The sequence below is a fragment of the Papaver somniferum genome, chromosome 4 (genome assembly GCF_003573695.1).
Source record: "Papaver somniferum cultivar HN1 chromosome 4, ASM357369v1, whole genome shotgun sequence".
Taxonomy (NCBI): Eukaryota; Viridiplantae; Streptophyta; class Magnoliopsida; order Ranunculales; family Papaveraceae; genus Papaver; species Papaver somniferum.
Genome location: NC_039361.1, coordinates 15,625,761 through 15,653,408, shown reverse-complemented (window position 1 = coordinate 15,653,408; position 27,648 = coordinate 15,625,761). Strand labels below are relative to the sequence as shown.

General features: G+C 35.7%; 1 non-coding gene across 1 annotated transcript; it reads left to right on the top strand.

Annotated features, from left to right (window-relative positions):
- Positions 1–4,947: 4,947 nt before the first annotated feature.
- Positions 4,948–5,020, top strand: TRNAK-CUU. Its single transcript has one exon. It is a non-coding gene; the product is annotated as a tRNA-Lys (tRNA).
- The last annotated feature ends 22,628 nt before the right edge of the window (positions 5,021–27,648 follow it).

Sequence of the window (27,648 nt, the reverse complement as noted above, 5' to 3'; positions counted from 1 at the left end):
CCAAGGAATTTCCCTGAAGTAACAACGAACGTACACTTCTCCAGGTTTACTTTCATGTTGTGTTTCCTCATAGCCTCTAAGATGTCTCTCAAGTCTTGGTGATGATCCCCTGCATTTCTCTGTCCAAAGGGAATCCTTGTATAACAATAGAGGCCGTGAGGGGTGTATAATTTTGTGTGTTGTTGATCTTCTTCTGTTAGGAAAACCTGGTTGTATCCTGAGTAACCGTCCATGAAGGACAGTTCTTCATATCCTTCCACAGCTTCGACCAGTTGGTCGATGCTAGGGAGCGGATAACTTTCCTTAGGGCAGGCCTTGTTGAGGTTGGTGAAGTCGATGCAAATTCTCACCCATCCGTTCTTCTTCGGCACGATGACCATGTTTGAAATCCATGTGGGGTATTTCACTTCCTTGATGAATCCTGCTTCTAGCAGCTTGCGGAGCTCTTTCTCAATAGGTTAATGATACTCCGGGGCTATCTTGCACACCTTCTGCCTGAAAGGAGCTGTTCCTGGTTTTATACGGAGCTCATGTTGAATTATCTTTGGATATATTCTTGGCATATCTCCTAATTTCCATGCGAAGACATCCGTGTATTCTACGAATAGTTTGATTAGGGCTAGCTCCCTTTCCTTGTCCATTAAAGTACCTATCTTGATCATCTTCGGATCTCCCTCTGTCCCTATGTTGATTTCCTTAGCGGGTTCCAAAGACGTAAATGTAGGCTTCGGTTCCCCTAGGAGAGGGACATTCTTTAATTGCTATTTGGTAGGCTCCTCAACCGCCTTGGCCGCTGAGGTACTTGCCTCAGCGCATTGAACGTCTCCCCCCTTCGTCGGGATTTTTCCTGAAACCTCTTCGAAGTAAAGATTAATTGCTTTTTCCTTAGCAACTTCTTTGTTCCGACTTCTACGGGTTTTCCATTGCTCATCTAGCTCGTTATTGAGATGGTTTTGCATAGCTTGGCATTCCCGGGCAGTAACCTGGTCACCCTTGATCTCCATTACCCCTTCGGGTGATGAGAATCTAAGACATTGGTGATCAGTTGATGCTATCCCTTTGAGCTTGTTCACCCATATTCTTCCGATGATAGCATTGTAGGGGAAAGGAGTGTATACTACGCTGAAACGGGTATCTATCTTCATCGGTCCCGCATTTATTTGCAGAACAATATCCCCCAATGGTTTCGTGGGAGCCCCATTGAATCCATAAATGGTGTGGTACGAAGATATCAGTTGTTCATCGTTTAGCTCCATTCGTTTGAACGTATCATAGAACAAGACATTGACTGAACTTCCTCCGTCAATGAGAATTTTCTTGATGTTGCACCCTGCTACGGGCAGTGTGAGGACCAAGGGATCATTGTGATCTTCCATGTCTTCCTCCACATCGTCTGCCTCGAAAGTTATTGGTGCATCCATCCATTGCTCATGATCGTCTATTTATACTCCATCGATTTTATACAGCTCGCAGTAGTCTTCGAACTTCTTTCTCAACCTTTTCCCAATCTGCGCTGTTAATGACGGTCCCGTGGCTTCCGAGCATGAAATGGTGTTCAGTGTTTGATTGCCTTCAGGCAATTGAACTTGCTTGCTTCGTCTACCAATCAAATGAATAAGCTTAAAGGATGGAGCCGTACACGAATCCCAATACACTTCATGTACGGCCCCATCCTTTAAGCTTTAGTATTCATCCATTCCATGTATGATCCGCACATCCTCAAACCAAACAATGTCTGGGTTGGTTTCCATGGAGGTAATGAACTGCTTACCAAGGTTTCCATGGAGGCAATGGACTGATTATGTTTTGGTCTTTCCATAAACAAGAACCATTTTTAATTTAGAGCAAATAAAGCAAAAGAAATGAATTAAAAGTGAAATAATATCTTCAGTAAAAATTACTAAACATATATATATTTCATTTTATTTTGATAATAGATACGGTTTTCTTTTGTGTAACAACCAAAATAATGGTAATTTTGGTTAGTTTCAACTAAGACATGTCGAAATTTTATTAGTTGGGAGAGAGACGTGAAAATTTGGGGACAGAAGATCCACGCCCCTCGATGAATAGCTCGTTTCAATATTGGGACCAACCGAATGATTTTTGTTTTTGTAGATACTAAATTCGGAATCTGTAAACCATCTCTCGAAATGTGAAAGATGAGTCATAATATCCATCAATTACCATGAAATCAATATTTAGCTAGCATATATTTGCGTCAAGCAATTTTCGCTGAATACCATATATACATGCACCACCTATGTCCACCATAATTCTGCGAACACATCAACGTTCATTTAGTCAATGTCATAATACGTTTTTCCAACAAAAGTAGTACTCTCCATCGCGAAGTTGAGCTTGCGATCACAGTTATGGTTGAGCTGGTGGTTTTGCGACCTTTTGTGTAGTAAAAAGACAATTCATGCTACTCGTAGCTTGCGATCACAGCTATGGTTGAGCACTTGAGCTGGTGGTTTTGCGACCTTTTGTGTAGTAAAAAAACAATTCATGCTACTTGTGTAGGCTATTGTGACTTCGGCAGAATACATTTCTTTCAACATATTTAACTAGTCATTTTGGAAGGAACCCGCACAACCGACACAGGCCGGACTACCATGTGCACAAAAACGGATCCAAACAGGGCCTCACCTTTTAACCAAATATTTGCATTGAAATCTCTCCCACCCTACATGGGCATTGTAGGATCAGAATCTCGCAGCAATAATGCCTCAGCGAAATTATTAACAACACAACACAACAGTGTCACAGAATAAACGACGTCAGCTTAATCATGAGAAAAATGTGATGGTCCTGCGAAAATTAGGGAGTTTGCGAGATTAACATTTGTAAAGTTGCGAGAATGTCACAAGTCATATCCGAAAATAAAGGACAGATTAGCTGTCATCCACTATGTAATTCCCTATAAATAGCCGTTCAGTTGTAAAGGAAAGGAGAGAGATCTTTTCTGAGTGAGAAGCAAGTAAATAGGAGAGAGAAAATCTAGAACAATGGTTATTCTTGATTCCTTTATCTTTTCTTCTAAGATTGTTCAAAGATTCATCAATAAAATTAAGATTGTTAATCCAAAAATAAGTTGAATATTAATTAAATCTTGTGAGGGATATAGTGTAGGATTTCCTCCAACTACAACCATAACCGCATAACTATTTACAGACAATTATTGTCCCTATAGCTAAGAGTTGCCTAACACTTTCGTTTTCATGACATTTGGCTATAAAAACACAGACGGTCTCTCGCACTTCCAGCAATATATATTATACATGACATGACTAGCGCTGTCGAAGGCAAAACTACTTTTTGTGATTTTGGAGGAAACTAGATTTGTTCTATATCAGCTAAAAAAGGTATAAAATGATTGGCATCTCCACTCGCACCTCGTAAACACCCAGAAGTAGTGTTTCAGGTACACTTTTATCAATGTCAGTTAACTTAGACTGGATAACTTGTTTTTGTCGGATTATAATGTTTAATCAATGTTGAAAATCCACAACTCATTTAGGAGCAAAAGAAAAATTGGCTGATGAAGTCGTGATAAGAAAGTGTACCGAGGATTGTTTCAATGAGTTGCTTGGAATGAAAAATACAAAAATTCCACTTCATTGTTGGTGTTAGATCCTGAATTTATAAATCATCATATATATGAAAAAAAAATTATGTTGTAACATCCATCAACGGCCACGAAACTAACATTTAGCTTGAATATATTTTTATCAATCAGTTTTCGCCCAACACCATGCACGCACCTTATGTGCCCTCCAATCATGGGATGACACGTGTTTTACTTAATTAAGAATAACAGATCCTTAATATTTCCTCCGGATCTCCCGTTGTGAAGGACATGTTCTATTTTGCTAACAATTACTAGTATTCCGATAGTTTTACTAATTTATTTCCGCTGGTTATGATTTGGCTCGTAATTTTTTTGATATGCTTTTTGTTTAATCTTGCAACTAGATTTACATATTCTTTAACATGAATTTTTATTCAGAAAATCATAAATTCTTAATTCTATTAAAATATCATCTCTTTGTAAATGGTAATCACGGAAGACTGTATCTTAAACATCACTAATCACTGCATCAATAATAACACATTAAGGGAGATCTGTTTTATCCAACAGTTGTCCAGTAAAGGATTTTCTTTGCTTGATCCAATTATCCAAGTACTAAAATCTATAGTATCATGAACAAATTATATTATATATACTCATTAACGAGAAGTACCTTCTGATCCTGATCCATGACGATCAAAAAAATAAAAGAGCGATGAAATTTTAAGAGAACACGATCAGTGAACAAATTGGATAAAGAGGGTATATTTTATTCTTTTGCATCAATTACGACGTGAAATACACTAAAAATAATTACAATCCGTTACTCTTAACGTGGTAAGATACGTGTCATCCAGTCATTGAATGGCACAGAGGGTACAGGAAAAAGTGGGCACAGACGATCTGCTCCCATTTTGGTTAGTTTCGACTAAGACACATATCGAAATCTTATTAGTTGGGACGGAGAGACAAGAAAATTTTAGGACAAAAAATCCGTGCCCTCGAGGAAAACTTTTGTTTTTAAAAAATAAATAAATATGAAATCTTCTCCAATTGCAGTACATCAACCAATATTTTTACGAAAATGATATATGGCACGCATTTTTCTTGCACCCAATGCACGAATTCACACTCGTCAAAATAGGTATATCTCAAAGGAAAATGCCATGTGTGCATGCCACCTCAGGTTGGGTGCATTGGGTGCACGAAAACTGGGTGTCATATATCAAGGTTGATATTTTTACTAGTAGTAGTAAATGATTGGCAAAATTTAGATAAGGGTAGATAAAACATTGTAATAAATCAAACAAAAGTACCTAACTAGATATTGTAGATTACACTCCATCTTTGTTTGGCAGACATCAACAAAAATGTACCGTCTAGCTCAGTTGGTAAAGCGCAAGGCTCTTAACCTTGTGGTCGTGGGTTCGAGCCCCACGATGGGCTTGATTATTGTTAACAACCACCAGACAGTGCAATGGTTCTGTACTTTTGACGTTATTAGTTTGGGATGGGTTCGAACCTCTCTGCCAACCTATTTTTGCGAATCAGAGCCAGCAGAGTTGGTCAAATGCTTTACAATGCAAGAGGCAGATCATGGGTTCAATTCAAGTCTCGCCCCTCACATATATTTTTTCCATTTCCATTTTTGAATCAAAAAAAAAAAAAATCAACAAAAATGTACCTCATACTAATAAACTCGTATTGTCTTTAACGAATATTTACATAAATCCAATCACTTTTCTCTTGTTTTTCATAACATAGAAGGAATTCAGTTTTCTCCAAAATCTCATCAGGGAAGTTTGACTTTGAAAGTACTAGACTACTAGTCATGTATATCCAAGGAAGTGTATGGAAAGACGATTATCTTTTTATAGCCACATATCATGAAATGGAGATGGCCGCTAACCATCTTAAGGGGGTGCAATTTTTGTGATTTGTCATACATCACGTCAGGTGTGAGATTCCGACGCAAAACATTTTGGTAACAGAAAACACACTCATGGTTGAAGATATTATTATTATTTTTTTGAAACAGAACTTCTGTTAATAGAACATTAAGTACATAACTTCATGTTAACCGCATCATCCCTTATGGCATCTTCAATTTCATCAGGGATATTATGCAAAATATCAAAAGAAGCTCTTAGAGTTCTAGCTCTGTTTGCTATTTTATGAGCTACATTGTTACCTGACCTAGGTACATAAGTTAAAGATACTCCTACAGTAATAGATAGCAGATGCTTTATTTCATTTACAATGCCCCGGTTCATCCAATGTACATTAGGGCCAGCATCTTGATAGTTGTAACTACATTTTGATAGTCTGATTCTAGTAGTATGTGCACAGATTGAAAACTCTTGGCCCAAAGTAGTGCCTCCTTAATGGCCAAGCATTCTGTATGTTCAGGGTCTAGTCCTCCATTGCAACTGTTGCCCCTGATGCCTATGGATTTGCCTGCAGAATCACGATCAATTAGACCAATTCCAAAAAAAATTGTTACATTATCAAAGGAAACATCAATGTTAATCTTAAGTTGGTTGTTTCCGGGCGGTTTCCAGTTGTTATGTTTTGGACTGACAAGTTTATGATGATGTTGTTCATGTTGGAACAATTGCCGAATTATGCCTGCACAACAAATAAAATCAAACACGAAACAAACAACGTTATGGCTGAGTCGCGGACTAGGTCGCTATCTTTAAGACGTTTCGTGGCTCTTCCCAAGATTGTGCAAGCAGTTCTTCAATGGCGCGTCGTCCCCAGGATAAAACAACCGAGATCAATCTCTTAGACAATTGCTCTTGCACGGTGAGAGGATGTGAAACTTCTACACTTCATTATTTCTAAGAAACTCATTTAGAAAAACAAGAGATGTTCACACACTTATTTTTCTTTCTCTAAAAAATATTTTCTTTTGTAAACTCAAGTCATAAAAGAAAAGCTCTCTCACAACAAAAAAGGATTTCAACAACTCTCCAAGTTCTTTTTAACACCAAAACATAAAAGAAAAACTCTCTCACATGTTTTCTCCAACCAAAATTCTGATTTATAGTCAAGAGTTTCAAAATAATTTAAATGTTCTTGAAAATGTCATTATTGTGGAGTTAACACCATTAAAAACCACAAATATAACGGTTAGAATTTAATGATAACAAAATTAATTTTTCTTTTATGAGAAACTTAATTGCTATTGAAAACATTATTTATTGGGAATTCAATTTATGTTTTAAATATATATTCCCAACAATCCCCCACTTATATTTTTAAAACATTGAGCAAGAACGTACGGAGTTGTGCATAAGCAAAGGTGTTTCGCGACTTGAACCTTTACGTAGTGTTAATAGGCTCTCTTAAAACCTGACCATAGAGTGAACATGAGTCTTGAACACTATGAGATATAAAGATTACTTAACACACACGACTATACTAGTGTAAATTCTAAAGCCAGCACATTACGACCATGTTCTTGTATCCCAGTTTAATGAATGATCTAGAGAACTGCCCATATTCTCATAGAAAGCGACCACACTTTCACATTCACATAGGTGAGTTTATCAAGAGTACTCCTGAAAGTACCCCACCATAAATAGAGATATAAACACCATTAAGAGTTTAAAAGTTAAAAAATTAAAAAGTAAAATCAACCTTACTCGCTTCAAGATATCATGTCGTGGGATGACTTCTTCAAAAACATGATTCTCGCATCTCGATATCACATATGACTTCGTCTAGTCCCTTTGAACCTATTTTTAGGTTGGGTATCCATCATAGATGACTCAATCTCAATGGGCATCAACCTTATCCCTAAGATGTATTCACATCTTCTTATCAATCCTTTCGTCAAAGGACTAATGGAAACTCGTTTCAGACACTATATAATCCATATTCTCATAAAATCAACTCTTAATGTTGTCGTTACATTCTCAGTTCATGCAATAGCCGCGGTACTATCACATTGGATTAATATGTATGTTCCTCTATTTATTAGAGGATCGAATCGCTCCATCCCTTAAAGGATTCAACTGAAAGGATGTCCAATCAGCTTCGCAATATCCTTAAAGGATTGCGGTAACCATTTAGATAGTGTATTTATAGGCGTAAGATATGTTTTGAAACACCTCATAATCTTCTCAATATTTCACCAATTTTCCATACTAGGATTGGTAAATCTGAATTAAAAAACCCCACTATGGAAGCAATATATTACATCCCCACTACAAAAAATACTTATATATATATATAGTCAAAGACGTAGCAAAGAAGCATACTGAGCTACCATACTCATGTCTAGTGAAATCACACACAATCTCAAAATCATTACCACTAAACCAAATGAGTGAAAACTTGTTTACAGGTAGACTATATATATTTCTGTCTCTTTTGAAAATTCTATTTTCATTGAAATGAAAATTGATCCAAAGAAAGAAAAAAAAATGTTTCAAAAACATACACCATCTTCACTCAAGTATTTCATGTCAAATAGCAAACTAAGCATGTTATCAGTTTCATTTTCATCCTATAAGTTAGAATAAAAAAAAAAATATCAACAAATCACTTATGCATACAAAACAAAGAGTATTGTGCATTTCACTTCCATCAATTCTGAAAACATTCGAATGAATCAAGTAAACAATTTTTATTTTATAAATTGTTTTAATGTTGCTTTTCAGAATATATATGATAACTTATCTAACTTATATGATTTCTTTTATTGTAGAAACTACACAGTTTTCCATGCTTGGTTTACATAGATTTTCATCCTTAACTTACACAAAAGTATATATTTCCACTTATGACTACAACAAATCATACATTGTAGAACCAACATCAGCAAAACAAGCATGTAAGTTATTTAGCGACATGAATGCAAGAGTCAACAATTTTCTGTTTGCTTGTCTAAAAATAATAGGCTCAGAAAAACATTTTGCCAAAGATTTAATAGTTTGAAAAACAAAGTTACTCTCTATAAGAAGTTATTTTCCAGCAACAAAATATTCATGACTAAAATTTAGTCTCACTATATATGCTTTTCTAGGTTCATTCTTAGTGAATTACTTGTCACCTTCATTTTTCTAGTTCCTCTAATTTAAATCAAAGCTGTTAAAACATAGTGTATGGAACCCCCACTATTTTTGACTCAAACAAGAATTTTAAAACAATATCCAAGGATCCCAAAAATTGTGAAAAACTAATAAACCAATGACCTAAACCCAAAACGTTTTCCACAATATAGACAAAAATTCAAACAATTTTCTTGAAAGCAACATTGTCTAGTATTCACTACTCAAAAAACATATTTGACATCAAGACAAGTTACTCGAAGCATCTTTATAAAATTCTCAAATACTTTATTTCATCCAATACCATTGCAAGTTGCGTAAGATTTGAAATGTACATGCTTTTATGAGTTAGGTAAGATTATTACATACATGTTACTCAAAAATTCACCAAGTTCATAAGAAAATATAACATGCTCATATTCATCAATGACTCATTGATTTCTTATAAAACATGACAAAATCTCATATTTCAGATATTCAAAAATTCAATTTATGTTATGATAAAATTGTAATATTATATTCAAACATTTTATCCATAACTTATCATTTGTAGCAGCGCAATGATCAAATTCAACAAATTTCTTATCTCACTCTTGTTTATAACAAGATATGAACACCTTGTTATTAACAAGTTGAACATCTTGGAAACTAGATATATCTTTAACAAGATTGTTCTACCAAAAGTAAACTTTTAGGCCATACCAATACCGAAAGTCCTAGTGATGTGAGTATATCTCAACGCCACTTTCTTTCAAAATGATTAGGTTCAACTTTTGAACCATAACCTATCAAAACAAATATGGTGTAAAACACCAATATATATCAACCTCTCACCTTATCCATAGTTCACATTAACTAAGCTTGAAAAGCGTTGTTAATAACATTTGATATCCTTGCAATGCCATGCAAGAATAGCAAATAATCTCATAATCAATATTATGTTCATTTCTTGGTGAGAGTTGATATTCACATTTGTTTTGACTAGGTTTCTAATTATTTCGGTTTTTGGGTTCGTATAAAATTCCATCTCATAAGTTCAAAACTTATATGAGTCACATGTTTATTGTCATACACAATAATTCTCAATATCTTGTTTCCCTAAAATTTATTCTAAGATTGAACAATCAACTTATTCAATTTAGAATGTCATTATTTGATCACTGCAATAACTACAAGTAGTTCATCAACCATACCTCAATTTCTTTTAAAGATCAATTGGTTATAAACCATTGTCCATTCTTAGCGCACAAACAAAAAAAATCAGAAACCCTATTGCTCCTCACATCGATTAATCTCCCGCAATTTTTATTTCATTGGAAAATAAAAACTTGCTCAAGTAAGTGAATTTTCACCTGTCACAATCACGTACGTGTGAGCATTTGAAACCAAAAAATAAGAAGGTATACACTTACATAATTACTTGAAAATCGACTAATATAATACTCCAAGTTTCTCTTAATTGTCAAACAAATATTCAAAGTTATATAGTTATAACATCATATATTTATAACTCTCTATCCAGCAATTTATCAAACATATGTGTTGCACTAGTTTGATTGCTAACAATAATCTTTCTTTTCATTACCAAAACAAGCGTACGAAGTACTAGAACCAAAACACGATCTTTAAAGTAATTTCTTACATCTCTAATCTCTAATCTCATATATCATGTTTCATATTTTGGACAAACATACACAACGATTTTGAAATCACCAAATCTCTCAAGATAAATATCCAAATTGAAAATTTCAAAATAGTTTTTAAATATAAGTTCCTGATATACAAGTTTCGTGTAATACACGAATTCAAATTTTCTACACAAAAATTAGGAAAAGCGGATTTAATAAGGATTAATTTTCTTCCCGTCAGAATTTTTTCAGATACATTATGTAGTTTTCTAAAATAAAAAATACTTTCCAGACTCCAAAAATTTTGAAATTGGACATGGATGATTCTCATGATGTCTAATACACACGGTTAAAATTTCAAGACCCAATTAAATTTCGTGTAGGAGATAAAAATAAGACTCATCAGGATGTTAAAAACATTCATTTAACATCAACAATATCTGTCCATGTCAACTGTTCACAAAGAAAAAATATTTAACCATGTTATTCCTAGTCCATCAATATTAAACATAAAATTAACTTTAGGTATCAGGTTACCTAAAATCTCAAGCATCATGTTCAATCGTTAAAGAAAAAATATTCCAGTTATAATTCTATCAAACAAAATAAAACAATGATACTTATCGCGTTTGAGTAATTGTTTTCTTTTGGTATCCATGGCAGAATAAAACGTCTTAAAATTTATTGGAACAATTTCCAAATTATGTATGCACAACAAATAAAATCAAACACGAAACAAACAACGTTATGGCTGAGTCGCGGACTAGGACGCTATCTTTAAGACGTTTCGCGGCTCTGCCCAAGATTGTGCAAGCAGTTCTTCAATGGCGCGTCGTCCCCAGGATAAAACATCCGAGATCAATATCTTACACAATCGCTCTTGCACGGTGAGAGGATGTGAAACTTCTACACTTCATTGTTGCTCAGAAACTCATTTAGAAAAATAAGAGATGTTCACACACTTATTTTTCTTTCTCTAAAAAATCTTTTCTTTTGTAAACTCAAGTCATAAAAGAAAAGTTACCTCACAATAAAAAAGGATTTCAACAACCCTCCAAGTTCTTTTTAACACCAAAACATAAAAGAGAAACTCTCTCATATGTTTTTTCCAACCAAAATTCTGATTTATAGTCAAGAGTTTCAAAATAATTAAATGTTCTTGAAAATGTTATTATGGTGGAGTTAACACCATTAAAAACCAAACATATGTAACGGTTAGAATTTAATGATAACAAAATTAATTTTTCTTTTATGAGAAACTTAATTGCTATTGAAAACATTATTTATTGAGAATTCAATTTATGTTTTAAATATATATTCCCAACAGTTCATTGTTGCATTGCCTTATTGCGCATCTAATATTACTTATTCTGATCCACTTGTTGGGGTTTTAACTTCGAAAAAGCTTATCACATCGATTCTTCCAAATCTGCCAGGGTTGAAGACATTAATTTGGTGTAGTAATTTTATCCGGTCTGTATTGAGGAACGGTCGGAAGTGAATGGTTAATTTTCTGGCTATGTTGGGTCCTGTTTGGATCCGTTATTGGTCGTGAAATTCAAGGAGCTTTGTGCATGTAGCATGCAGGACAGTCGCTGAACTGTTAAAACACTTACAGTAAAATACGTGGAAGAAAACAAATGTAAATATTAATCTGTAAAGGTAACATCGACTGGGCTCAAAGAATAAGAAGTATGAGTGGCGTTGTTTTACTGCACACAAAGTCGCAAAATAACATGGCCTAGATAAATCACCATTTCAATTTTCTAAATGGTGTCTCTTATGGATTTTAATTTTATATCAGAAAGTGGGCTACGCGCCAGAAACTCCTAAAATTTAGTTGTGGAGATTTATAAAAACATATACCCCTATTTATTTAGCTTTTTGAATTTTTTTTGGCAAAAGTTTCTTGGCGTAAACATATTCAAGCTAAATGTCAATTTCATGGCGATTGATATATATTACAACCTATTTTTCATATCTCCAAACATACTAGTTAGTGTACATACTCCGAATTTAGTATTTACAACCAGAATCATTCAATGCTTTCGATTCGACATCACAATGTTATTTTGTCACTTAAAATTAAATAAACTTTTCTTTTGTGCTATCAACCAAAATCTTTGGCCGTATGAACATTGTAATAAGTCATGTACGACATATCCATGCAAAATTAACTGATATTAACGAAAATGAACCTGAAACAGTTATCTGAACTCGATCTTTCCCTGTGTTGATAGAGATTCGAAGCATGTGGTAGCTCATTTCGATAATATAGAAGAAGTTCAGTTTCCTCCAAAATCCCACTTAGTTAGTCCTGACTTTGATAGTACTACACATGTATATCTAAGGAAGTTCGAGGAGAGACAATAGTCTTTTATAGCCAAATATCATGAAAACGAAATGGTCGTTCACAATCTCAGGGGATGCGTTCTTTAAATTGCTACAAGGACTCACTCAGGTGTGCGATTGTTAGATTTTATTCCGAAAAACAAAAAGGTCTGATTGTGAGATTTCAATGCAAATATTTTTGTAATAGAAAAAACACACGGTTAAAGAAATGGCATAGTATTTGTTATCCGATCTGTGTTCAGGCACGTTGGGAAGTGAATTGATTAATTTTCTGGCTGAGATGGCACTAATGAGGCCCTCTTGATCTGCTTTTTTCCCTTCTTTTGTTGGAACGTTGCAAGGAGTTTTGTGTACGTAGCAGGCAGGCGGGCCTGTCCGCGGCGGAGGTAAATACCGTGGAAAGAAATGTATTCTACGAAAAGGAAAATAGTTAGCTCGAACAGTTTAGGTACACTTATTTCAAGTTTTTAACCAAGTAATGGTAAAAATCTTAGAGCTAAAATCTTGAGCATGAACAGTATGGGCAGCTAAGATGGATGTTATGTCATCTCCAAGTGCACATTTAAAAGTGAGGAAAGATAACAAATTAAATGGGACATTTCGTCTGATTCATAGCTAATGGCTTGGTCAATATGAGGCTTCTTAGAGAATCGATTCAAGATTTAATATTCCAACAACGACTAAGTCTGGTTTTGCTTAGCCAAATAACTTTCCCTTCCTGTCGCATTATGGTAGAAGCTGCTGGTTTTGCGGCCTTGTGTAGTGTGTAGTAGAAGAACCATTCATGCTACTAAAGCTTGTCAACATATACTAAGATCCAAAAACATTGCAAAGTATTGAGATCTTTCGTCAGGACAAAGAATTATGTGCCTGTTCGATGGTCATATTTATTATTTTTATTTTCTTTTAATAGCAGTTTTCCTCCAAAATTTACTTATTATTTTTAACAAACAACATGATAACATCTTGTGCAAATACAAAATGGAAATCGAACACACAATTTTTCACAAACCAATATAGTATCAACATTTGGCTAAGGAGGAAGTTTTTTCTAAATATGTGCTCTTAATATATTCCTGACGTGCAACATGCTAGAGCCAATTTTTGCATATAAATAAAACCAGATTGCAGAAACAAACATGGACCTAGTTCCCATAGGTAAATTTATTGATAACTAATTCAATTTCCTCCTGCATCTCAGCGCAAAAGCACATTTGCTCCTAATTATTTGAACAACTGGTTTCTAAAAATCCGAAACATCAAGAATTTATGTTGGAAAAAGACATTATATACAAAAACAAGTGTCATGAAAATGGAAAATTTGGCCTGGCTTGTTGTTTAATTGTGAATATTGGTAAACACTTACGTGTATGTGAGATCCTCAACAGATAAAACTGCCATATCACTTTTTCGTGCATGGTCACTGCGTTTAAATTTCATAATTTTATACATTCGTAGAATGAGGTAACCTTACCAAGAGGAAGGAGCACATGCGATATAGACCTCGATTAAATGTGAATTTTTCATTTGTGGAGATATCTTATCTTTATTTATTCTTTTACCTATGGGAAGTGTCATTTTTTCTTCTGATATAAAACTTTTTCCGATTTATTCATTAATGGCAAATCAAATTACATGGATATCGAGTATATTAAGAATCAAACGAAAACTAAATAAGTATACTCATATTTGTACAAGATTAAAAAATTACGACATGGAAAAAAGAAGAAACCTCGAGACCTAATATAAGAATGATGCAACCGATTAAATCGGAGAGCAGTAGGTTTTCTTGACATGTATTGACTATTTGATTGGTTATCTTCTTGAGAAAGTGATGCTCCAATAGAAGCGAAATAATCTGCCCAAAATCTTGACCGAAGAATTGTAAACACTGATATCCGATGTCGTACTTGAAGATTCACATAATCAAAAACCAAAAGCTATTGAAATAAATGAGGATCACCATTAAGGTGAAGGCAAGAAATATGGGAAGTGTTGGTGACCAGAATTGTGATTGATCATAGTTTTCAATTCAATCTATTTTTTTTTTTTTTTTTTTTTTTTTTTTTTTTTTTTTTTTTTTTTTTTTGAGGGAAAAGGGCTTAGATCTATTTCAACTTTAATATGACATCCCACTGAGTTACTTATTCTCTAAATTAAAAATATGACGGAACCATTCCGGATTAGAGCCCCAGAGGAACCTAAGCCTTAACCTCATTAATTAGGGTGTTTAAATCTCTACTCCTAAGTTTTGCCATTACTTTCTGTTCTTTTCTTTTTCTTTTCAAAGGATCCAGCAGATAACAAATAAAGGAACTTGCCAGATTTTGATTCCCAAATTCTTAAGTTTTGGCTCATGCCAGCCCCAAGCGAATTATTGTACCTTGTATGAACATTTTTTTTTTGTTGCAAAAACTGAAATTGAGGTATCTCTACGCCAGTTCATCCAGTTAGAAATCAAAACTTGTTGCGGTTTTGATTTCAACATCTAAAACTTGTTGAAATATCAACAAGAACCTAAGAGCAATTAACAGCTAAAACTTGTTGCCACAGTTAACAGCCAAATATCAACAAGAACCAAAGAGTCATGAACAACGGCATTTTAGTGATCCGTACCCCTAAAAAACATCCTTTTGAACTTGTAACTAAGAAAAAAAATACATTTCATGATCTAACTTTATGACAAATCTATATTGATTTTTCTTCTCCAGTAACTCTAAGGATATGTGCCATCTCTATTTCATCTCCAGCACCATTGGTCGGAATTTGGAACCTTTTTATAAATTGGAGATTCGTGTACTCCATTTTATTGATCATACCAAAACTCGTACCTTACATCATTTTTTTGCGGTTTGAAATTAAGACAAACAATTATATACTAATTACAAATTTAAGTTTTATTATTTACTTGGGTTACAATCTCAACAATTTAAGGATCTTGATTATACCTTTTATTTATATTTCCTTAAATTTACAAAAAAATTACTGGAAAGTACAAATTATTGATTTCCAATATCTGCCGGGCTTGTATATGTAGAAGTTGTCGTTTTAAGGTTTTCTGGCCTCAATTCTTCGTTTTCCCTCTCCCTTTTTTTTTCTTTTTTTTGTGTGACTTTCTTTCGTCTTGCAAACATTTGTCTCATCATTTTTGCTCTCCCTTTTTCTCTAGTAAATTATTTCTTCCACCAGAAAAATTGAAGCAATCCTTATGTTTTTCCTACTTATGAGTGGATACTGTTAAGTTATGAATCAATTCAATTTTCTCCGGCATCTCAGCGCCAAAATATATTTGCTTGTAATAATTGAATCTAAAATATCAATGCTATAATGGAAAACTGTTTATATGCATAGAGGAGTTGCATGAAAATGGAATTTGGGATTACTTATATGGTGTTTCATATTCTTTTCATGAATAAGGCTTTATTGTGGTGACTACTTTTCCTTATGCCAAGATCTCTTTTTGTTATTGGTTTATTTAGCTTGGTCCATCCTATTAGGTGGAGTTTTTTACCGTTGAATCATGGCCCCAGAAAAAATTCCTAACAATTCGATCTATCTGATTGTGAACATGAGTAGGGAATAATTGTGTTGTCATAAGGTGGTTTGAGGTAGGAATTAAGGAAGTTTTAATGAGTACTAACTTTCCTAATTGATTAAGATTTCAAGGTCGTTGATGATTATAACATCTTTTTCTCATATAACATAGATTTATAATTTCCGAATCTAGCACTAGCACCCACAATCAAATAGAATTTTTGGATCTTATATTCCAGAAAACTCACTGAAACAATCTAATCCTTTCGTACACTTTTACATCACCACTTCATCAACCAATTTTTTTTTTGGCTCCTAACTAATTATTTTTGGACTATCTGTTGGAAACTTGCAACAATAAACAACTCGTTAGATGTAAAAGACTGGACGATAAATAACTCTATCACAAACAAGTTGACGAAGGCAGAATCACAGGTTCAACAAGTTGTCCTTAACACATTAGTTCGCGGGTATACTCGAGATGAGTAATACTAAACCTCTCACAGCGAAGATGTGCCAGGATAAGGCTGCCCGATATAGTTCGTGTTAGCACAACGCAGGCTACCCAAACTTGAACTTAGCAACAGGGATGGAAGTAAAACGTATGGTGAAACCCCAGAGTGAAAGAAGAATTTTCGGTGTGTTTGAAAACAGAATTTCAAGATGTATTTAAAGGAGAAGATACTTGCAAATCAAGTTAGGTTATTGTTTTCTTTAAAACAAGTAAAACATGTAAAAGGAATTTATCCATAAATAAAACACTTCAAAATATTTTTGGAATTAATTTCCTAAAGAAAACTCGCCAAAAGTAAATTTGAGTATAAGAGGAACTTGGTGCATGGTATACACGCATATGCATGGGTCCAAACATGTATATCCATAAGAATATGGTTATATAGTGGAGCACCTCTTTAGTTTTCCACAATGTGGGACTAAAGGTTCCATTTCATTCACTCAAAAATGAGTGAGTATCCTTAGACCCTTAGTTGTTGTTGTTTTTTTTTTTTTTTTTTAAGCATTGACCCTTAGGTCATTATATCAAACCACACCAAGACCAAAATCATTTTTATTAAATACTCATTTTTCTCCAACACCATCTACATTGATTAAACCATTCTAATTTAACTGGCATTGATTAAGTAGTCAGACACTTGGTTGGCAGTAGTACAATGAAGTAGATTATGATCAGCTGATTTTCAATATTAATGGTTGCAGAAATAGCAATTTGTATTTTTCAGACCACCCCAAATGAATAATTGTACCTTGAACGGAACATGTTTTTTTTTTTTTACAAATGTTGAAATTAAGATATCTCTACACTACCTCATCCTGTTAGAAACCTAAACTTTTTTACGCTATTAATAACTAAATATCAACAAAAACCTAAGGTTGACTCTTACAGGGGAGACAGATATACACTTGTACAGTGTCGCCATGTAGTATTAAATGTTGAGTCGTTACTCTAAAGTATTGGCCTAGTATGACATGGATGGAAGTGTCGCACAATGATTGCACGTTACAGTGTTGCAGGCCAAGTCAGTACTCCTGCGTAATGGCGAAATGTGAAGCCATAATAGCGTAATGCAAGTCATAATAGCGGTATACGGTATAGACTGTCAAGCACTAAGATAGTGGCACCCTGCAGGGCCAGTAAAGCGCCAAGGTGGCCCTACACTGTAAATACATTTGGCTAAGTAATGAAGCTTATTAGCCGACATAATGAAGCTTCATTGAAGGAGAGGCGAGACGAGGCCAAAGTTGACAGATGCAACATGCGATGTTGACATTTATGCATATCCGTGAAATTAAGTTGGCCCAAACTCAAGGATGATGCAAGAGTGAAGAATAGTCTAGGAGTTGGTCTACGACATTAGTTCAAGGCTGGCCATAGCTTGAATAATGCAAACAAGCTAGTAATGCAAGAGTGGCATTGATATTGTCAAGCTAATTGGCGAAGTGAAGCACATATGACGCATGAGTAACTAGAGTGAGCTTAAGGAGCTGGCCTCGATGATTGAAGCATAAGGATTGACTGCGCATTAGCTTAGAGTGATAAGAATGCAGGGCCAGGAGGGATGAGCATTGGAGTGAGGCAGAATTCAGTAAAGCACAACAGTGGTGCAATACGGCTCAAGTGACGGTTACAAGTTGGTTACGAGCTTCACAAGCATGCCAATGATGCGAGACAAAGTAGAACGGTTATAAAGTGAGTTTATAACCATGTGGAAGTATTCATAACCACCAAGAACGGATGTGGCATCATTTGGCTTGACAACACAAAAGGTGGCAGTTGAAAACCAAGCTGGCGGTTATGAAAACTACCTGATGGGAAACATGGTTGTTCCATGTGTGTGCAAGTGTTGTGCACGGTTTTGGATAGTGAGCTTGCTTTATAAATAATCCTAAGGAGTGGGAAAATCAGTAGGCTATATAGGAGAGAATTAGTCTCATGTTTGAGAGAGTTAGGCATTCACCAAGAGGGTGAATGTCCTGTTTTGGTCCATGTGATGGACGAGTTTTGTAATATTCCTTTAGTGCAATAAAATGAGTTTGTTGCAGTATCCTTTGTGTTCATTGTGTTGCTGATTTGTGTGAGAATTGGTAAAGTACATGGCAGAACCTCTTATGCTTATGGGGGCATGAAGAGTTAGAGAGAAAGAAGAAAAGACTTCTGTTGTGCAATGCCTTATGAGTGAAGGCAGATGCGTACTTTGATGCAAGTATGCAAGGCTGAATGATTTTGAGTGAAGTTGATTCACTGAACCACATTCATTGCCGGTTATGTCCCATGAAAATTTTAGGCGATTAAATGGGCATGTGACACCAGGTATCAGAGCTATGTTAGGGGACACAATTGTTGATTTTTCTTTCATTTACTCAAGTTAATGTCATTTGTTTGTCAAATTCAGTGAGGAATTGTTTAGGTTTCGATAGTATGGAGACTAGAAGAAGTTGGTCTTGTGTGGGAAGATCAATTGGAATAAACTTTGAAGCTTGAAGTAGCAACATGCTAGTAAATTTCAAGGCAAATGTGCCTGAATTCTATCCCAAAGTGTTAGACGAACGTGCAAGAGTTATTGAAAACCGGGTTTTTAAGTGATGGCATGACAAAACTAAGGAGTATGCTTACTTTTATGGTGCAAGTCAGGTGTTAAAGTCCATGTTTCTCACAAGTATACAATGATGATGCATTAGGAATGCATAATTTCGTAGTGTTATCAATAGCAAGTACATTACAAGAAGTAATGGGAATTTTGCGAAAATTACTGAATGAAAAGATGATGATGGCCTTTGCAATGGCAAAGTAGATGGAAAATATGTCTATGCGATAGATGAAAGGTGTTTTTATCGTAGCCAGTTGATGGAAGATTATAGTTATCTCTCTCGAATGCATGTACCTTGGTGGTAATGCAAAGCCTGGTTGCGAACCAGCAATGTTTGTGGCAATGTGATGCCATAAAATAAGAATTGGATGGCCAATTCTTATCTAGCATAAAGCTTATGGAAAGGCTGGAGACAGAAGCGCAAGTTAGGGGAAAACCGATACACCACGGTCTTGAGTTTGCAAAGAGTTCTTCGTTGACGCTAGATGTGCACAAGGGGTGTGCTTGCACCTGGTTTTGAGAGGGATCAGTATGCTTGTACAAGGGTGTCCAAAGACCTTCATTTGATCATAACCACAAGCGGATTTTCTTGTCAATTACAAATCAGTATTGCTACAAAGCATTTTTTGGAGAAGGGGAAAGACAAGAGTAACCAGATGTACATGGGCAGTAAAATGAGTTCCAAATTTGAAGAAGAATGCGACATTCTTGCTTCATGGAACGTAGGCAGTGGCGCCTCATTTTCAAGGATTATGTCCTTGTTGAGATTGTCCAAAGTGTTTATCTGCGGAAGTTATTGAGTGATATGACTTTGCTGAGATCTATGGTGATGCTCAAAATTACCAAGTTAAGTATGTTCCAGTTGTGCAAAGGTGCACAAGTTTGTGTCAAGATTTGGGTGCTAATTGGCATAGCATGTATACAACATTAGGATACGCCAAATGCGATTTCGGGCATGGCCAGAATGCATGATGCGGATAGAGATGCAAGTTAGGCCAAATTGTGGATGTGGGAAAGATAAGGACAATGTAGTGGTGATGCATAAAGATGGCATGTGGCCATTATTGAAGAAATCTTCATGAAAGATAAAGCAACATGATGGCATCACTTTGAATGAGTATTCAACTAATTGTCAATTATAGTGTGCTTCGTTATGGGAGTGGCATACGAACGTGATAGTTGGAAGACTGCATGTGGAAAAGTGAAGTGCTACATTGGGGATAGTATGTGCGGTCTCGCTTCCTTTGTTGCTTAGAAGCGAAGATGAAGTCATTATTGCAAGGCTTGTTAGGTCTTACAAGTTGCAATCAGTTGGTGCAAGTATTTGTTGAAGTTTGAGTATACTTTCAGTTTGGGTCGAGTAGACCTTGATGTTGAAATAAAGTCTCTATATGTAAGGTAGTAGTGAATGAGGGCATTTGAAGTGAAATATCTTGCCTCTTTCGTTCAAAGTAAATCTAGTTCGCGTGGAAGATGATACACATCATATTAAGCCAAAATATGCAATAGAATACGTTGAAAGTGAAAGAAGCAAGTAGAGGAGTTGGTGGCATAGCCGAGTTTGCCGTTGAAAGTTATGTGGAAGTGCGATGGCATATGGCAGCGATAGCATGGAGTAACGCAACAAGAATGAATATGTAAGTCCATCAAGTATATAAGTTAAGAGTAACTCATTGTTAGGAAGAACATGATGTTGTTTTTCGCCGCGTTAAAGCGCAACAGTTTGAAAGAGCAAGTGGTGCTTAAAGTGCTACTTTCAAAGGCGCGTGAATAGGAACCCTGTCCAGTGAGGCAATAGTAAACCCCGGGTATCCTAAGTCATGACTATACCAAAGTCATGCATTTCAATCAAGGTGTAGAGACAATGAAAGCAAAAAAAAAAAAAGGTGCTGGTTCTTTGGCATACAAATGGTAAAAAGCTAGGAGGCGTAATTTGCAATGTAAGTTTTGTTGCATTTCTGAAGACAGCAAAGGCGATGGATTGTGGCGCATACCAGAGTGGTATGGAATCATAGAATGCATACCTTAAGGCATGGCATGATTTGGCGTAGGCGTATATTATTGAAGAACACTTAGTCTACAGTAAGGCATATTGAATTGCAAGAGTGCAATGTCAGTCGGAATTGAAGGCAGTAAGCTAAGTTATGCATATTAGGGTGATATGTTGGAAAGTGTCGCACAATAATTGCGCATTACAGTGTTGCAGGCCAAGTCAGTACTCCACCGTAATGGCGCAATGCAAAGCCATAATAGGGCGACACAAGACATAATAGCGGTGTCCAGTGTAGACTCTCAAGCACTAAGATTGTGGCACCCTGCAGGGCCAGTGAAGCGCCAAGGTGGCGCTATACTGTAAAGACATTTGTCTAAGTAATGAAGCTTATTGTCCGACACAATGAAGCTTCATTGAAGAAAAGGCAAGACAAGGCCAAAGTTAACAGATGCAACATGCGATGTTGGCATTTATGAATATCCGTGGAATTGAGTTGGCCCAAACTCAAGGATGATGCAAGAGTCAAGAATAGTCCATGAGTTGGTCAATGGCATTAGTTCAAGGCTGGCAAAAACCTGAATAATGCAAACAAGCTAGTAATGCAAGAGTGGCATTGCTATTGTCAAGCTAATTGGCGAAGTGAAGTACATATGACGCATAAGTACATAGAGTGAGATTAAGGAGCTGGCCTTGATGATTGAAGCATAAGGATTGACCGCGCATTAGCTTAGAGTGATAAGCATGCAGGGCCAAGAGGGTTGAGCATTGGAGTGAGGCAGAACTCAGTAAAGCACAACAGTGGTGCAATACGGCTCAATTGACGGTTACAAGTTGGTTACGAGCTTCACAAGCATGCCAATGACACGAGACAGAGGAGAACGATTATAAAGTGAGTTTATAACCATGTGGAAGTATTCATAGCCACCAAGAACAGATGTGGCATCATTTGTCTTGACAACACAAAAGGTGGCAGTTGAAAAGCAAGCTGGCGGTTATGGAAACTACCTGATGGGACACATGGCTGTTCCATGCTTGTGCAAGTGTTGTGCATGGTTTTGTCTAGTGAGTTTGTTGTATAAATAGTCCTAAGGAGTGGGAAAATAAGTAGGCTACATAGGAGAGAGTTAGTCTCATGTTTGAGAGAGCTAGGCATTCACCAAGAGGGTGAATGACATGTGTTTGTGATGGACGAGTTTTGTAATCTTCCTTTAGTGCAATAAAATGAGTTTGTTGCAGTATCCTTTGTGTTCATTATGTTGCTGACTTGTGTGAGAATTGGTTAAGTACATGGAAGAACCTCTTGTGCTTTTGGGGGCATGAAGAGTTAGAGAGAAAGAAAGAAAAGATTTATGTTGTGCAATGCCTTTTGAGTGAAGGCAGATGCATACTTTGATGCAAGTATGCAAGGCTGAATGATTTTGGGTGAAATTGATTCACTGAACCACAATCATTGTCGGTCATGTCCCATGAAAATTTTAGGCGATTAAATGGATATGTGACACTAAACCATTAGCCAAGAATCAGTCGTAATGTCCCCATTAGTTATCTCTCCTCAATTTTTGATGTGCACTTGGTGATGGCAGTACATTTATTTTAGCTGTCCATAAGGTTGATATTCAAGATTTTAGCTCTAAGTATTTTACCATTCTACTTGAATATGTCGGTCAAACTAATTGTATTTAAGACTTGTCAGTATATTGAGATCCAAACATATCGCAAAATATTGTGATCATTCGAGAAAAGCCGTATGTAGCTGTTGGGTAGCTGCAGTTTCCTTCTAATCTAAGTTTTACTTTATCATGATCAATCAACATAAATATTTGTATCTTGTGCAAATACAAAATATAATTTTTCATAAAGCAGTATAATATCGACATTTGGGTAAGGAGTGTTCGCCTATTTGACCAGTCTTGTTGTTTAATTGTAAATGTTTATTATAATTATGTGCTCCCGTTAGATTCAGTTCAATTACTTATCCTAAGTTGAAACATACTAGAGCCAACTCTGCCCATGGAATAAAATCACTTCACACAAACAAATATAGGATTCCCATAAGATAATTTTTGGATAATTAATTCAATTTTCTCCTGCATCTCAGGGCAAAAGCACATCGGCTCCTAACATTTGCTACTAATATTTTCAACAGCTGATTTTTAAAATCTGAAATATCAAGCACTTATGTTGGAGTAAGGCATTTATATACAAAAATAAGTTTCAATGAAAATGGAAAATTGACTAGGCTTTTGTTTAATGGTGAATATTGGTAAACACTAATGTGAATGTAATGTGAATGTGAATTTTTGCATGAGTTTTTGGTGTTTGGTAATGACATGGGACGCTTAATTTGTATGAGTTTCTGAATTTGTGGAACGAAAAGTTATTTTATCTAGGGAAAGGACCGCACACAATACATGCCTAAATTAAATGTGAATTTTTCATTTGCGAGATTTGTTTTTGGTGATTTTCTTTTTGTTTTTTACATATGGCAAGTGCTGGTGACCAGAACTCTGATTCATCATTTTTCTTTGGGACTTAAAATGGTTGATCGTATTCAAAAGAAAATGTAATAAGCCCAATTGAATACCAGGCCCCCAGTTTAGCATTTGCAAAGTTACATGCTTTTGGCTCTTTCTATGAATGATTTTCTAGGGACCATGGCTTTTTTGAGGGGACCATGATTTTATTAGGCCACCTTCCCTATAGTGATAAGGAGTGTCCTAAAACGTTGAAATGACTAACCTACCCTTAATCTGATTTAATTTAAAATCAACCTAATAACCACATATATATATATATATATATATTATAAAAAGAAGTGGTGTGTGTAGCCTTACAAATCCGACCATCGATTTCGTCATCCCACGATGAAGATTGATCGGTTATATGTCCTATATAGACGTCCGTCCGATCCCTTGGCTTCCTAATAAAAATATGATTCTAAAGATTATTTAACGACGTCGGATCCTTGGATTTCTTAATTTGACTGCAGCGTCGGATTTCCTAATTTGACTAAGTTTCCGTTAATATAGGCTAACACTAAGTAGATGTATTTATAGAACAGAAGAGCGTCATTCTTTAACGGTTTCACCAACATATGGTCTTCTATCTATAGTTCTTCCCCTCCATTAACGACTTCTAATTCTTAACTTCGTCTCTCTATATCATAATAATACTGAGTTATTAATACTAAGTTATTATTATGGATGATTTAAAGGATGGATACAGTGAAACAAAAGAAAACAAAGCTGATGATTTAAAAAAAAAAATTGGTCTAAAGAGGAAAGGAGAAGAAAGAAAACTTAATAGAGGAAGAGGAGTGAATTGGGTAAGAGGTTTTATGTTTAATGCAACCAAATATCTCCTTACTAATACATCTTCACGGAAAACATATGGCTAAGGGTCTGTTTGGCTTATGTTTGGTGGATGACCCTCCATGAAGATAATTCGTATACACCAGATATATTCTGGTCCATCGAACGTTCAATCATCCAATAAGCATAATGATTTGTACCATAGCTTTCTCAAGAAAATTTAAGTTAGCCTCAACTAATCTAAAAGCTATTTTTAAAATACAAATAAAATAAAATAAAATAAAAAACATGGTAAAGATTTATGTGCGAGATTTAAGTGTCACAACCCCGACCAACAAAACATTAAGGAATGTTTAAGGGCCACGGTCGGGGCTGTAAGCCCCGGCTAATTTGACCTAACCAACAAAATACTATAGTATTCTCAAGGGACCAAGGCCCCGGCTAATTTGACCCGATCAACAAAATACTATGGTATCCTCAAGGGACCACGGCCGGGGCTGTAAGCCCCAGCTAATTTGACACAACCACAAATATTAGGGACGCAAGTCCGAACTAACTTATAAGCTCGATGTTTGACCGTTATAATCTAATTAGTTTTGTGAATGACTAAAAAAGATTTTGGTAGAATACGGACCAGCCGATCAAACAACAAAACGGAAACGAAAAAGGTTGAGCCCCGGCCGTAGGCCGGGGTGATACCTAGTATATATATATATAACTACCACCTCCTCCCACCACCACCACCCACCATCACCGATTACCACCAACAACACCGCCGATTATCACCGCCACCAACCACCGATTACCACCACCACCGCCGATTACCACCACCACCACCTCCGATTATCACCACCACCAACCACCGATTACCACCACCACCTCCTCCCACCACCACCACCACCGCCTATTTAAGAAATGTAACAACATCAATGCAATCACAATTAAGTTCGGTAACATGATAATTTTATCGAGTATAAAAGACGCCAGCCGCAACCTGATTCTGCCATGGGACCACTCCGGAGGTATTTTCCAACAAACCCTTCACTTTAATTTGATTTTGATTGCTTCAATCGAATAGAAATCATCAAAATAGGGTTTTAATAGGAGTTACAGAGCCATGTTCGGTTAGGCCGATTTTCCAAAAAAACCTAGTTTACTAACCGAACTTCTTGAAAATGAAGAACACGAAGAACAACTCGGTTCTATTGGATTTAAAACTAAGTCACCGAACTCTCTGTTCGGTTGTTTCGCAAAAATTTTTAAAACTACAAAGTAACCGAACTCCACCCTTAGAACCGAAAAAAAACAAATCCAGTCTAACCGAACTGTGTTGTTGTGTCCACTATGTTGAGTTCCAAAATAACCGAACTTAGCCAATAAAGTTCGATTTTTTCGCAAAATTTTTTAAAACTACAAAGTAACCGAACTTAGCCAATAGACGCTGGAACTTCACATTTTTTTTGTTTGCTAAGTTCGGTAAGTTCACAATTTTATCGCAGAAACCGAACTCAAAGTTCAGTTGGTTAGCTGTTAGGTTCAAGTTTGCGAAAGAACCGAACTTTGTCAACTTATATACTCTTATATTACGTAAAGTTCGGTTAGATCAAAAGTGCATGCAGTTTGCGAACCAACTGAACTTTGTACACCAAAGTTCGGTTAGTTGAGAACCAACCGAACGTAACGCTGTAACTCCTAGAAATTCTATTATTAGAGAGTTCGGTAACCTGCGTGTTTGGAACAAGTAACCGAACTACACTTTCAGATGAGTTCGGTTACTTGTTCATCTCACGGGGCAACCGAATTACAGCTTCAGATGAGTTCGGTTACTTGTTCTTCATATAAAGTAACCGAACTACAGCTTCAGATGAGTTCGGTTACTTGTTCTTCATATAAAGTAACCGAACTGTTCAAAATCCAGTTCAAATCCGGATCATTTTGAAGTTTAACAAATATTCTAGGAGAAGATGGAGATGAAGAATCGGATGAGTTTTCATCATTTGAATACTCAAACTTAGTGAATTGGAAAGAAAAAAAAATCTATTTTTCATGTTTTTCTCCTTCATCTTCTCTAACTCTACTCAACTAATAATAAACCCATCTTTTAATTTAATCTCACTAATTGTTTTTAACTAAATCATTCACTAATCATAACCTAAAATTAATTAAGAGGATAAATTAGGTATTAAATAAATAACTAGATATGGGGTGACCTAGAATTACTTCTAATGCCTTTACCCAAAATAAAACCATGGTCCCCCAAAAAAACCATGGTCCTCAAAAAAATCATTCCTTTCTATTTGCTACCTACAAGGCTATAACATTAACAACCTATCAATGAGTAATAACTAGCTCCGGAAAAAAAAGTAGTTCTGAGAACATTTTCGTTCCCCCGACCACCAAAGGCCCAAACATAAATTAGGTTTTTGATCTCAGTGATCACCTTTGCTTCACTTTGATATCTTTTTCGAGTCATCACTCTTCTAGTCTTATATCCCTCTCGTTCCATTTAACCCGACGCACTGCAAGTATCATCAAAGGCCTTTTTTTTGCGCCTTTGTTTCTGCCTCTTCTAAATTTCCATGCATGTAATTGCAATGTTAGATTTCTAATTTGTGCCCATCCGATACTAAAACCCCTGGTTAAGTAATTTCATATTAAATGGGAGAATGCACAATGTATCAACAGATGATTTATAATTGGGAAAATTAAATAACAGTCACAGTATTAAGACCCGGTTTGCAAAAGCATCCTACTGCTACAAACTATTAACAAAATGGTCCTAGTTCCGTCAAAATCAAGGTTATGTCACTGGGTCCCACTGGTGCAGATTTAATTTTTCTGGAACTTGACGAGTTTTCCCTTAACCATACCTGGTTAAATCTAGGACCGTATATCTCAAACGGAGTCATCTCAATGACAAAATATACGGCCAAGATAGAGTATATCCGTAAGATAATGAATTTAGATCTACCACCATACATCTTACGTTTGATGCATCTCGAGATGAAACTGACGGATATGATCAGAAGTTGGAACACTCCATCTATAATAGTTTAGGGTTCACGCAAAGTGGCAAAACCATTTCATTTCGT